The following is a 10,962-nucleotide window of genomic DNA, read 5'->3' as shown; positions in this document are numbered from 1 at the left end:
CCTAGGGATTATCTAAAATTTCAGGAAACTAAGGGGGAGTTATTAAAGCCTAGTGTGAGTACGAACTTAAATAACAATAGAATTTAAGACATATATTTCATAAGCACACCAGAATTTATAGATCAACACAATATCACAGATAATTGTATGCATAATGATGTAAATGTAGAGCTTTTCAGAAATCAGTGTAAGGTTTTTTAGAAAATATTCCTACCCAACTCCGCTACACATCATAAAAGAGTTCCCTAGAACTCATCCATCCAATAACACACCATAATGTAGACAAGCCACCAAATATTGCAGACAAGCTACCAAAAAAATGTGGTTTAACCACTAGAATATGCAGATCATTAAACTGTTAGAATATTCCTCCTTTCAATACTATCCTAACCCCATGCGTGTGAACATACAGATACAAATATTTCAGTGGGAATGCTTAACATGCTAATCAGAATCTTTATTAACAGAAGTGATACAATGGGCATGCTTATTTTCATGCTTATCAAACGAAACACCATATTCATGATTTATCATGATATCAAGTCTTCACTTATTCAGACATTACCGTAAAATCACATGACATGATTATTGGAACATTTACGTAATATTTCATCCAACAATATATCACACAAACATAGCCAACATATCACAGATTTTAACAGTTATGAATACTTACTTGGGTATCATCCTTTCAAAGGATTTATCATCCATTTTGAATATTTAATGTATTCGTGTACAATCATATTTTCAGAGTGTTAATAATATAAATCAACATTAAATGTTTTTTTGGAACCACAAATTTGAGGTCTTAAATTTTATTTTATTATTATTTTAATATTTACTGACATGATATTAGAGTTGTGTGAAATTTTCGTAAAGAAATTTTATCGTTTAAGTGTTTAATTTGGTAAAAAGGACGAAATCGCGTAAAGCGTAAAAGTTGTGTTCTATAAGCTAAAGGTATCAAATAGCTATAGAACTTAAAATTGAAGGTCCTTATGTAGTAAATATCCCATTTATGAGATAGTGGATGATAGCGGAGTGGCAATTGGTGTTATTATTAATGTTTTTAAAGGGTAAAAGGGTAAATAGGTAATTAAGTTAATAAAAAAAGCCAAATATCATCATCTTCCATCCATTTTACAATCAAAATTAGGGTTTAAAACAACCATTGAAGAGCTTGACATTCGGCCATGGTGTTTTTGCTCAAATAGATACGGTTTTAACTCTGTTTTTAATGATTTCTACGTTTTTGAGATCGTTGCTTCGTATTCTAGCTAGCCCATGCCTTAATTTTTGGATTGGTTGATGAATTTGTGAGTTTCCATTGATGATAGATTAATTTTTTTATTGTTTGATGATGAAAAATAAATATTTGATGTTAGATTATCATGTGTTACTAAGTAATTTTTGATAAAAATGCTTATTAAGGATTAAAATGTGAAATTTGTAAATTGAGGGGTTTAAATGTGAAATATATAGAATTAATGGACTGCTAGGGACCTAAGGAATATTCGACCAAACATGGGTTAAATGAAATTTTGAGTATTTTGTGTTTTTTGAAATAGGGACTAAATTGTGAAAATGTGAAATGTTAGGGGCTAAAGTGAAAAATGCCCATTTATGTGTTTTTGGATGAAATTGAATGAATACGTCTCTAAATAAGTTAAATTTGAATTGATTTAGATCAAGAAAGGAAGAAATCGGATTTGGATCGGGGGAAGTCGAAAGTTGTTGAATAGTCGTTCCGATCCGTTCATTTTCGTACGAGGTAAGGACTTCAGAGATGTGATTTCGTGTAAGACCATGTATGGGACATTGGCATCAAAGTGAGAGAACGTGTAAAACTATGTCTGAGACATTGGCATCGTATATAAGTCGTATAAGACCCTGTCAGGGACAGTGGCATTGAAATATGTTAACATGTCAGACCATATCCGGGATATGGCATTGTACGAGCTTTATATGATTTTCGTGTATCCTTAACAATTCTGAATGGTTCATCGGGCATTCACAAAACGAGACCAAAGATGAAATTGAGCTAAATGGTTCAGGTATGTAAGAAGTTTATATATTCATGAAAGATCAAGGTAAGTGTAATATTTAATGTGGTAATATGTAATTATATAAGTAAGATGATTTTATATGTGTATGAAATTGATAAGATGATTTTATATGCGTATGAGATTGATTAAATTTGGCCTATTTGAATTGACCTATTAATGTTCTTGTGATAATTTAATTTCTTATGACTTACTAAGCTTTCAAAGCTTACTTTGTGTGTCTTTTCATTATTTTATAGATTTTGAAAGCTAGTTTTGAGCTCGGGGATCGTCAAGGATCATCGTCACAGTATCGATTGCTATTTCAGTACTTTAAGAGTTTGTACTTTTGACATATGGCATGTATAGGCTAGTTTCGATATGGTTCATTTTGATCTGTATATATGTGGCCATGCGAAAATGGCTTGATAATGATGCTAATATTTGTGTATACTCAGTCATGATATAAGCTTATTTTGGGAAGTATGTTTCATGGTATATATGTATGGTGTATTGGTTATATGTTTTGGTTGAGTAACGATTTAGTTGATGGATGTGTTCTTACTATAACGCATATATTCCCATAAGCTAAGTTATGTATAAGTGATTTCTTGCATATTGGTTGTTTAGGTACGATTTGTGATGGCAAAATACGAATACATTTTATAATTTATTGGATAGTTATCTAGGTATGGACATAAATGGTACATTGCACATGAATTAGAAAAGTACAAGATCATATTTAATTGTTTGGTAATGTTTGATAATGTCTCATGTATGGATGATATTTAAGCCATATGGTGTGTCTTGTTTTGACTTAATAATTCGAATGTGCATAGGTATGTAAAATGTACGTTTGACAATTTGCTAATGAAATAGATTTATAAAATTGAATACCATAATCTATGTGCTAGGTACCACATATGAAATGATACATGCTTGGTTTTAATTTAGGTAGTCGAATACCATGAATGTGATGTTCATATGGTTCGAAAATTATATTTATAAAGCACGTGTTGTGTGACTTTGATGCATGTTAGTTGATTTGAAAATTTGATTGAATGGAGGACATTGATATGATTGAATTTGAAGCATGGTTCATATTTGTAATATGATTAATAATGCATGTTTGAATTAATTGGTTATGTGCTTTATATATATGAATTTGACTTATATGAATGAGTGAATGGTTGCTATTTGAATTTGATAACTATTGTAAAGAAGTAATTATAATTTTGTGCATGAATTGTAATAAATGATCGTGATGAACTATATTTTGTTCGGTAATGCCTCGTAACCCTAATCTAGCGACGGATACGGGTTAGGGGTGTTACAGTATTAGATTAGACACATACCTTAATTAGTAACTCTGTCTACATCGATTCCGTTTCCAAACTCCAAAGAAGATCTGACCTTAAATCCTTTAGATTTGATAAAACCAATACCATGTGTTAAATTAATAAGACATTTCATGTAGATCTCATATTGAAGATCAAACAAGAAATCTTACTTAATCAATTGTCCAAGTAAACCTACGCCCCTATAGTAAGGATACAGATCTGAGCGATTCAGAATGGAACTCTTTACGAGTGTGAAAAAATTAATGTTAGAATCGACCTAAAGAGATGGAAAAGAAAAGATTGAGATTAGAGAAATTTCCAATTACTTACGTTATATTGAGAAATATGAGAGTTCATGATTTCCACGATGGTTCGATTAAGGAGGAGGAATGGTGACTAACAAAATACAATAAAAATAAAAAGAAAGTGGATTAGTAAAAGAATGTCAATAATTCCTTTCTAATTAAAATATAGGTGTTAAAGTATATGAGAATTTAATTACGAACAAGAGAATGAGAAGAGGAATAGAAACGTAGAGAAATGGTGACTAACAGTGGTGGTAGTGTGGCGACACAACGATAGTGGAGGTTCGACGGTGGTGCGGCAGTTGTAGGGAGTGGAAGAGGTGGAGGATTTAGTGGAGTAGAGGTGGTGGTTCGATGATGAGTGGTGGCCAACGGTGGTGTTTTAGGTGACAAGAAGTGAAAGAATGGTGGCTAAATGATGAGAATAAAAATAGAGAGGAGAGAATAGTTGAGATGGAAAAACAAAAATGAACATTTGTGTGTCTAGGTGTAGTTAATTATTTTAGTCAAAATGATGATGTCAATTTTTCTTAACAACACTATTCCAATAAAAAATATTTATCATGATGAGTTTGAATATATATTTTTCTTTTAAAAAACCCATATCAATATTTTCAACATTGCTTTTATTGTAACATGGTTAAGTGAATATAATTTTTTTTCAATTTCAAATTGTTACACCAATTAATTTAATAAAAAAATTAATGGTGGTAGCAATTGGATTTGAATTTTTAAATTTGAAAAATAGATGGACTAATTTGTAACACCTCGACACTTGGCCTAGAAGTCCGGTCGAATTTGGAGTGTCACAGTGGTCGCTGGAGCTACCCACTCAATCAAAGATTCAATTATACACATTGAAACATAAATATTATAATATTTAAAAATCAAGTTATACAAAGCTTTTATAAAAAAACATATCAAACCTATAATTAAAGCAAAATTGAACACACATCAACTATAGATAAAAAGTCCTAATAAGACAATATGTCCTAAGTACATGTCAAATTACACTATTCATTTAAAAGGAGAATATTAAAAAATATTTGTGTGAAGATTCTTCACGATGCTACTCAATAATGAACTTACGAACTATTTATATCTTGCTCTTGAACACCGAGCTTTTCACAACTCAAGAGTGATATGGAGTTTCTAATTTTACTAAATATTAAAGTTGATATAAAAGCAATAAATCACTATTAAACAATTCGAGCTTAACAAAAATAAATCCATGAAACATTTTCCTTAAAAATGTTATTAACAATTTGTCAAGTCATTTTCCTTAAAAAATTGGATCGAATTTTGCAGTTTTTTCTTTTGCAATATCTTGACGTGACATGAGTGTGATAAATGGAATTTAATTAAACAATGACAATTCTCCATTACACGATAAATGCAATTTAATCAATGACCAACCAAACACCAAATGCGCAAAGTGCAACAATAACAATATTTTTGGACGTTCAAGGCAATTCACTCAATGAACAATAAGCAATGATGGTACCCCTACACTCTATAGTATGTTGACTATATCTATAGAATTTCCCACTAGTTTTATTGGACATTTTTATCATTTAATAAATATAGCAATTTAAATAAAGTATCATTTAATCATTTAAGAAAAATAACATTAAATCAATTAATTCACAAAATAACTTTAGAATGCAAAGAATCGCAATTTAAAAAAACGTTAAACAATTAAATTAACCACAATATAATACAATTGAATTTAGAAGTCAAAACTTATTTCTAAGCATTTGTTGCTTAAAAAGCAATCAATCTAGAACAAGTTTTGCTTTCAACTATTCATCTAATTTTCATTTTAATAGAGATGTACGAATTCATTAAAAAGAAATCTAAACTAAACATGCTAAAGCATTAATATCAAGATCGGACAACATATAGATCGTGTTTTACCTATCTAAAAATGTTGGAAAATAATAGATATTTTGAAACTTTGAGGCATATATTTTATTGATAAAATTGAAGGTTTGAATAATAAATTATGGATTTATATTCTATATAATATGCTCAAAATTGTTGAGTGGTGAATGATAAATTTATGCTTAAATTAAACAATAGTTCGTCTCTTGATAAACAGTTGTATGTTTTGAACAGTTGTATCTCTTGGTGAACAGATTCATTGCTTTTGGTTTAACATTTCATATTTTCATTCATTCACTACACCAAAACAGGTTTTTAGCAGCGTTTTTTAGGCCTTTAGCGGCGCTTTCTAGCGCCTCTAAAGTTATTCTTGGCGCTTCAAAAGCGCCAAAAAACATAATAAAACGTCAGAACGTTTAAGGTGTTTACAAACAAAAACGCCGCTAAAGAACATGGTCTTTAGCGACATTTTTTTCTAAGCGCCGCTAAAGAACATGTTCTTTAGCGGCGTTTTTGTTTCTAAGATACAAAATCGCCACTATTTTTGGGATTTTTTTATAATAAATTTTTCGTTTTTTTCGGCCCTCCTGTAGCAACAAATCAAAAGCAACCAGAACTAAACCAGCCAAAAACAATAAATTTATATAACATTTCAAATTAAACGAATAAAATAATATTAATATCAACAAATAAAAGCGAATTCATATTATTTTTGCAAAAAGTGTTAACTGTTAAAATGATAAAAATATTTATGTCATACACTATGAAGGCAGAAGTTGCAACTGAAACATCTTCATCATAATCAAGTCTTCTTTGGAGTTAAATCGTACTTTTTGCTCGCTCGCTTCTCTCTCATGACCTCCACTTCCCTCGTTGCAGCCGCTGCTTCCCTCGCTTCCGCCTCTACTTTAAGTTGTAGCTGGAGTTCTTCATATTTCCTTTGAACCTCAACTGTGGTCACTTGCATCTGAGCCATCTGGTCTTTTAACCTCTGAACTTCAGCTTGAGCCTGACTCCCCGAAGCCATGTATTGGTGGGAGCTGGATCCAAAATATTGGGTTGGGCTAACAAAAGATCATTGAAATCGAACCCGACCATACCTTTCAGGACCCAAAACTTCAGTAATAATCCGGTTATCAATGTCTTCAAGATGAACAGAACTATCACTAGAAGCAATCGCTTCATACTCCGCCTTTTTATCCTTTAGTTTTTCCTAATAAATATATCATATAGTTAGGAACGCAATATTATATATTGAAAAACATATGCAACATAACAATAGTCGCATTACAAGCAATGAATTAAACCATTAGAAAATAAACACTATAAATAACTAAAATAAGTCAAATCGTATTAAGTAAACGTACCATTATTTCACCAGCTTCAGGAGTCATGGGAGATCCATCTTTCTTCCTATGTGTAATTTCAAAAAGTTGAAGGCGTCCAACTTTTTGACCGGACTACAGTTCCTACAATATAGTAGTATAAATATTATTTAATAGAAAGTTATATATATTCGACAATATTAAAAAAATTAAAAATACCTCCGCCTTAGCTACACATGCAAAACTTCTCGACCCGGCTGTGTGGGTGAATTTTTGTTTCTGCCTGCTGCTTTTTCCAACTTGTTCACGATCCTACGTTATGAAATTTTTTAGTACGTAAATAGAAAATACTATAAACCAAAATAATTACAATAGTTTGGAAGTGCGTCATACCTCGCCTTTCTTCGAATGCCAAAATCTAACCGCATCTTCCCATTGGTACCTCAACATACCCGGTGGGACATTTTGCAATTTCTCATGAGGGTTGTTTTTGTCTTATAATATTTTTTCTTCAAAGTACTTTTGTTGTCTCTCCATCTTTTTCCCAATGCTTTCTTTACATAAGCATCCGAGACCTCTAAAGCAAACCTCGCCTACAAAAAACAAAAAACACAAGTTAATAAAGTAAATATAAATGAAACTATTTCCCAAGCATTACATATGACATTAACATTTTGTTACCTTAATATTATCGAGGGCTTGGTTTTTGTTGCTATCGGGCATTTGATGCCATGACTCGTAGTTGATAGGCAACATATTCAGATTTCGTGCTAAAATGCCCATGTATCATGCTAGAAGTCGAGCTTCTGATCCAACAGGCTGACCAAAACTGTTTCGTCCAACTTTGACACGCTCGACTGGATCTAACTCGTATAACTCTCTAAGTAGCGTACGTCCTCGACCTCTACGCGTCCCACCATTTTCAGCTACAAATGGTATATTATAATATAACAATTTGAAAAATAAATCAATTATAACAGAAACACGCATGTAAATTAAATTTAAATTTACTTTGAACTTCTGTAGGATCCTCAGCTGTAATCGGAACATTCGAAGATCCAATTGCTGTCTGTTGTTCAGTACTATTTGTTTCTGTGGAATTTGGATCATTTTGAACAATGCTTCCCCTTAGAATTTTTCTTCTAGGCATTTTATCTGCAATACACATAAAATAGTTTACAACTTAATAACTAATTACAACAATAACAGCACATATAAAACAGTTGAAATATATAATAAGACCAAGATTTAAATTATAATATTACATATAATTAAACAATCGTAAAATCTTACTACATCATTATTCGTAAATATCTTTATCGGTATCCTGACGAACCCATTGAAATTGTGCACTAGTACTAGGGATATTATCGTTTAAGTTTTGTTCTGGAAAGGGCAAAGTTACTGATCTGTCGTCGATGTTTTCTCTACTTCCACTGCTCATGTCAAGCAAGTCTCTAGGGATGTTACGAAGTACAACGTACCAACCCTCACCAGTTGGATCTTTTGAGTAAAAAACTTGTTTGACTTGAGATGAGAATACATACGGCTCATCTATCAGTTGTTGTCCTGTGTGAATCAATCGATCAAAGTTCACCATTGTAAAACCAAATTGATCTTGCTTAATTCCACGAGCTGTATTAACATCGGCCCAATCACCAGGAAATAAGACAACTTTCCATTTGCCGTAGTAATCCAACTCAATTATGTCGATAAGATGTCGAAATATTCCACATTTCCTCGACGGATTATTGTCCCTAGCACTAGCATAACTTGTAATTGCGAATTGACAACTATTCCACAATTTTGCATTCTCCTCAACCTCTCGCGATATTTTGTATGAAATCTGAATCCGTTGATGAGGAACGCACTATATCTTTTAACCACTCGATTTGGACCTTGGGAGAGCCATTTAACATCGTCGTTTACGTTCTTCCCACTCCAAACCTATTGAATGGAAAGTAAACTGAGTAATTAAAAATGTTATGAGAAAACATTATTATTTGTAAGTGGAAGCTCGAACTGCATACCGTTTGGCTTAACCATTCATAAAAAGATTCTATAAACAACTTATTGATATCTCGATGTTGTGTTCTTCGGGAGCGCGAACGAGATCTTAATATTTGTTTGTACTCACTATGTTAAAAAAATGTGATCTTTGTTAGAAGATAAACAGTTATTAGTTTGATAAATATTTATCAAATTTGTAGAACTTACTTCCGTAAAGGTTCCAATGATTCGTGGTGAAACAGAACATATCGATGTGCTTGTACCCACGATAAATGATCTAATTCTGCAATTTCAACTTTTCCGATTGGTTCTCCAAAACTTTGGAACAAATAAGTATCGACTAAGTTATGGTCCGTGATTCCAGCATTCCTATTTGGTCTGTTTAACCTTGTTTCAACATCTTCCAAATATCTTGAGCAGAAGGTCATACATTCTTCTGCCAAGTAGCCTTCAGCAATTGATCCTTCTGGATATCGCTTGTTGCGGCAGTAAGAATTTAATTTGGATAGAAACCTAAATACAATATACAACATTTCTTAATTATTGAAACTAAAGGCATAGAGGTGAATGAAGGAAAACTTTAAAAATTTTAATTAACACCTTTCTATGGGATACATCCATCGATAGAAAACGGGTCCGCCAAGAATTACTTCGTACGGGAGATGGATTATCAAGTGAACCATAATGGTGAAGAAGGAAGGTGGGAAGATTTTCTCCATGTTGCATAAAGTCAAAGCGGCTCGATCCTGTACCTTCTGAAGTTCTTGAACGTCCAAAACTTTGCCAAAAATGGCTTTCATTATGTTGGATAGTTCAATTATACAAGACGTCACCTTCTTGGACATACAACATCGTAGAGAGCCATTGGCGATAAATCTTGCATCAAGATGTGATAGTCATGTGATTTTAGCGAATATAATCTTCGATCTTTAACACTAACACATCGAGATATATTTGATGCATACGCATCTGGAACCTTTATATCCTTCAACACCGTGCAGAACACTTCTTTTTCCGTCTTCGACATTGAAAAAATAGAAGGCGGCAACCGATATTTCCCATTCGGAAGTGGATTGGGATGAAGATCAGGTCAGATTCCCATTTGGACTAAATCAAGTCGACTCTGAAGATTGTCTTTGATTTTCTGTCGACATTCAAAATTGTACCCACAATGTTCTCGCAGACATTTTTCTCAATGTGCATAACATCAAGATTGTGTCGTAGAAGGTGATGCTCCCAATAAGGCAACTCAAAAAAATACTTCTTTTTTTCCACAACTCCGCCTCATTAAGATCGTCCTCTTCATCAGAGTCATCATCAGCTTCATCATTGGATCTTCTATTTCTTTGCATGTTTGCCAGTTGGTTCATCTTCCCATAAATAAAATTCATATCTTCCAACATGAACAAGATTTCAGAGCCACTGGTCTGCGAAGGAGCTTCTCTGAACTCTTGATCTTAATCAAATCTGAACTTTGAAATCTAAATCTATGATTTTCAAGTAACCACCGACAATGCCCCATGTAAGAGAACTTTTTCCCATTGTACAACCATTGCGAACATGTTTGTGCAGCACAACAAGGACATGCATAACGACCCTTGGTACTCCAACCGGATAAATTGGCATAAGCGGGAAAGTCATTAATGGTCCACATCAAAGCTGCACGTAAATTAAAGTTCTCCTTTCTCAAAGACATCGTATGTCTCGACACCACCCACAATTGTTTTAACTCTTCAATAAGTGGTCGCAAATAAATGTCGATATCATTCCCGGGCCTTTTCTCTCCAGGGATAATCATAGATAAGATAAGGGAAGATTGCTTCATGCAAATCCACGGAGGCGATTGTAAGGAACAAGCACTCATGGCCAAATCTTGTGGCGGTGCTCATGATCTTGAAAGGATTAAATCCATCAGATGCTAGCCCAAGCCTCACACTCCTAGGATCACTTGCGAAGCTTGTAAATTTATTGTCAAATGATTTCCAAGCTAAAGAATCTGCCGGATGCCTTAGTAATCCATCATCGGTTCGTCCATCATGGTGCCACGTCATTGACT

This window comes from Gossypium raimondii, chromosome 6 (genome assembly GCF_025698545.1).
Source record: "Gossypium raimondii isolate GPD5lz chromosome 6, ASM2569854v1, whole genome shotgun sequence".
Classification (NCBI taxonomy): Eukaryota; Viridiplantae; Streptophyta; class Magnoliopsida; order Malvales; family Malvaceae; genus Gossypium; species Gossypium raimondii.
This window is presented reverse-complemented; position numbering follows the sequence as displayed.